Source organism: Cyprinus carpio, chromosome B1 (assembly GCF_018340385.1).
Source record: "Cyprinus carpio isolate SPL01 chromosome B1, ASM1834038v1, whole genome shotgun sequence".
In the NCBI taxonomy this organism is placed as follows: domain Eukaryota; kingdom Metazoa; phylum Chordata; class Actinopteri; order Cypriniformes; family Cyprinidae; genus Cyprinus; species Cyprinus carpio.
The window spans coordinates 26777524-26782254 of NC_056597.1; positions in this window are offsets into that span (position 1 = coordinate 26777524).

Consider the following 4731-nt stretch of genomic DNA (forward strand, 5'->3'; position numbering starts at 1 on the left):
CAGGTGTATCCCGGTCCTGTCTGTCTCTCCGGCGGTCGGTCGGTCGGTCTTCGGCTCGCACCGGGAATAACGCGGCGGACCGCGCGTCTCCAGCGACATGGGAAAGACTCGAGCGCTGCTCCTGCTGTGCGCCGCGCGGTCGTGAGTTTCCGCGGGAAAAAAACCTCGGCTACAATGGAGCAAGAAATGACAAACCTCCGCGAACGGCGTGCTTCTTTTGTATTGACAAGTAACCAGGCGTTCCTGGTCGAAAACACAAGGTTTTGCCAGGTGACCTGAAATGTGTTTTGCAGGTGGTGGACATCTGAATTACTGCTTTTCTTTCTGTCAAATATTATTTACCTCTGAACCGATTACATAAGATACAGTGATTCACTTTTATATAGCGTTTAGCGTTGCTTGCTTCGCCACGCACTTAATGAGATCTTAGTTTAACTTCTCATTCATATATCGATTTATTTTCTTGCCGTCATTATCTTTTCCTTATTAGCTGCGCCGAATGAGAATTTTCAGTAAATTCCATCAAGGAGTAAAGCTGTATGCATTCTGCATGATGTTAAGATTTATTACCAGTAACTATATCAAAATTCATATGGCTAAGCCAACCATTTACCATATTGCTATTATCTGCCTTGATTTCCCCTGACTAATTTGGCATATTCTGATTATCAAATGTAAGTTATTACCTCGTCAAGGCATGGAAATAAACCATTATACAAAGTTATCTACTAATCCTCTTAAAAATCATTATAAAAATGAGCTGATTTAATCAGTTTTAGCATAGTCAAATTGGAAGAGCTTGACATATATTAAATAATTGATTTAAATGACATGCAATGAGTGTGTGTGTGCGTGTGTGTGTAATCTTGTTTTAATTTATTTAAAAAAAAAATTAACACATTTTATTTTTAAACTAAACTAAAATGAGAACTGATGCCTTACTAGAACTAGTGGAAATAAAACAAGTGGGTTATGTTTCTTTTTTTTTTTTTTTTTTTATTTTATTTTTTTTTTGTTTATTTTTTTTTTTTTACTGGTTTGATACCCCGATTTCTTATTTCTTGTTTGTTTTTTTTGTTTTTTAGTTGTTTTTTTTTTGTTTTTTTTGTTTTTTTTTTTTGTTTGTTTTTTTAGATGTTTCTATATTAAGAAAGGATTTTGCATATTACATAAGACCTAACTAAACCTCTAGATTATTATAGAAATGTCTTGATTACAAGTTTCAGATTTAGATGTTTCTATATAACTACACAATAATCAGTGTCTAACATTGAAAAGGTATTTGTACCTACATTTTCAGTTCATGATTTGTACCAGTGTGAGAATGCTGACATGTCTGGGTTTTATGCATGCCTCATGTATTTGCATATGATAAAGTTATCATGTGCACCTGTGCACATAAACAAACTTTAAACCAGACCAGAATATATCACCTCTCCTCCCTTTTCTTGCTATTCTGTATTCATTTAATACAGACTGGTCTGTTAAACACTTCTGTATCGACTTCCCCCCCCCCCCCCCTCTTTATTTGGACTTCATCTTTATCAAGAATTTGTGATTTTCGAATGCTGACAAGATTCCCAATGGACTTGATTTACTTAAAATATAGTGCAAAAGAGAATAAATGAGTATATGGTGAAAATAACAATGCTTTAATGTGTATTCCCCAGTTTTGAAGTTGCTCAGTAGGCGCATTCAGCCGAAAGCGTGTCAGTCTGTGTTACAGGAGCTTTCCTGTAAGAAAGGAATATTTTAGATAGTCTTCCTTTTTTCATTTAGTGTCATTTGCAAGTCTAGTGGGGTGAGAGTGACAGAGTTATCATTAGCATGGTGCTTTTTTTTTTTTTGTGGTTTTTTTGTGAGTGGTGCTTGATTTTTTGATGATAATTCATAATCCCATTGTAAAGTGCCATATGCCAAACCATAGTCAGCACCTGTGTGCTTATGACTCCAGTGGAATCAGATTAAATATTCAGATATTTTGGCAAAGTTATATATCACATCATATGTCACATAATTATTGATGCTTTCTCACTTTTCACCATCCAGTCAATTTCAGATGCACTGATAACATGTGAACTCAGAGATGCCCAAACTTGACTTTTTAGTTTATATATTATATCTGTTTTTTATATTATATTGTAATTTATGTAATTATATTGTATATAATTTTTGTTTTAACTTTTTAAATAATTTTATTTTTTAAATTAATTTTTTTATTTGTGCATTAAAATCTAAAAAACAATGTAAGGGAATCTACTTAATTAAATTGTTTATATATATATATATATATATATATATATATATATATATATATATATATATATATAAAGATAGCTTTTAAGGTAATAATTGCAGGTTACCACTTTTTTATCGTGGTTATAAAATCATACTAAACCAAAATATAAAAGTTAAATGTTCTGTTTTATACAGAAATCCAGACATTAAATGGTCTGCCTTTGAAAGTACAGGTGCATCTCAATAAATTAGAATGTCATGGAAAAGTTCATTTATTTCAGTAATTCAACCCAAATTGTGAAACTCGTGTATTAAATAAATTCAGTGCACACAGACTGAAGTAGTTTTAAGTCTTTTGGTTCTTTTTAATTGTGATGATTTTGGCTCACATTTAACAAAACTCCACCTCAATCTCAACCAATTAGAATACTTCCTTATAAGATCAATAAAAAAACATTTTTAGTGAATTGTTGGCCTTCTGGAAAGTATGTTCATTTAATGTGCCATGTACTCAGTACTTGGTAGGGGCTCCTTTTGCTTTAATTACTGTCTCAATTTGGCGTGGCATGGAGGTGGTGAGTTTGTGGCACTGCTGAGGTGGTATGGAAGCCCAGGTTTCTTTGACAGTGGCCTTCAGCTCATCTGCATTGTTTGGTCTTTTGTTTCTCATTTTCCTCTTGACAATACTCCCATAGATTCACTCTGGGGTTCAGGTCTGGTGAGTTTACCCCTGGCCAGTCAAGCACACCAACACCATGGTCATTTAACCAACTTTTTGGTGCTTTTGCAGTGTGTGGGCAGGTGCCAAATCCTGCTGGAAAATGAAATCAAGATAAATCGGCAAGCTGGTCAGCAGAAGGAAGCATAAAGTGCTCAAATTTCTTGGTGGCTTCTCCACCCTTCCTCCAGACTCTAGGACCTTGGTTTCCAAAATGAAATACAAAACTTGTCAACTTGGACTATGAGCTTCTCCACCCCCACTGGGCAACAGTCCAGTTCTTTCTTCTTTCTTAGCCCAGTGTAAGACACCTCTGATGTTGTTCGTGGTCTCAGGGAGTGGTTTAACAAGAGGAATACGCACAACTGTAGCTAAATTCCTGACACGTCTTGTGTGTGGTGGCTCTTGATGCCTTGACCCCCAGCCTCAGTCCCAGTCACAATTCCTTGAAGTTGACTCAAATTCTTGAATCGATTTTGCTTGACAATCCTCATAAGGCTGCGGTTCTCTCTCGGTTGGTTGTGCATCTTTTCTTCCACACTTTTTCCTTCCCACTCATCTTTCTGTTAACATGCTTGGATACAGCACTCAGAACAGCCAGCTTCTTTTGGCAACGAATGTTTGTGTCTTACCCTCCTTGTGAAGGTGTTCAAATGATTGTCTTCTGGCCAACTGTCAGATCAGCAGTCTTCCCCATGATTGTGTAGCCTAGTGAACCAAACTGAGAGACCATTTTGAAGGCTCAGGAAACCTTTGCAGGTGTTTTGAGTTTGAGGTTTTTGTTAAATGTGAGCCAAAATCATCACAATTAAAAGAACCAAAGACTTAAACTACTTCAGTTTCTGTGTGCACTGAATTTATTTAATACACGAGTCTCACAATTTGAGTTGAATTAGTGTGAAATAAATGAACTTTCCATGACATTCTCTATTCTATTGAGATGCACCTGTAACTACAAAAATAAAAGAGCATCAATAAAGCAGTGTTGTGTTTGTGTTTTATAGCTCTATGCCACTGTAGGTCGGTGACAGTGTCCAGGGGCCCCTGCTCCGGTCCAGGGCCAGCCGCTGTCCATTCGCTGTGATGTATCGAATACGAGGGCTCGAGGAGCAGGGACTTGATTGGACAGTAACACGAGGAACAGAAAGCATCAAAGTGATCTCGACGCTTGATACTGGTTTCACAGACCGCTCTCTTCAGGACCGCATACAGAGCGGGCGTACATCAGTGTGTCACTTACTAGCGGATAACGCTAAGTTGAGCTGAGAATTCAAGAGGCTCGATTAGTGACAGCGCCACTACCACTGCGGCTCTATACTCCGAGCACAGACGTTCGTTTCATCAGTGGAAACTATAAAGCCAGACTCCAGCTGCAAGGTCAGTATGTACTGTTTTAACAATGCTAGAAAAATGGCAATGCCATAATGAATGTGGCAAAAATGAAAGCAAATCAAATGGAAAACTTTGTATTGCTTTGGACATTCATTTGCATGTCTGTTAAAATGGGTTTCAAAGTACAAGTTTTTGAAAATGATGTCATTATCGTCTACATGTGAATGAGTAAAATGCAGATTTGTGAAAATAGTGGTGTCATAAGTGCGCATGTGAAAAAAATTGTTTTCTCAAAGAATCTGTTTTTAGTACATCATTGTCATGTAAACGTGCCCTCAGTATCACTGAGATGCTATTATAGTCTTAAATATTATTTTGAATTATTTGTATATTTTGTTATTTCTTTAAATTTTAGTTAAAGTTTTAGTAATTTTGTTGTGATT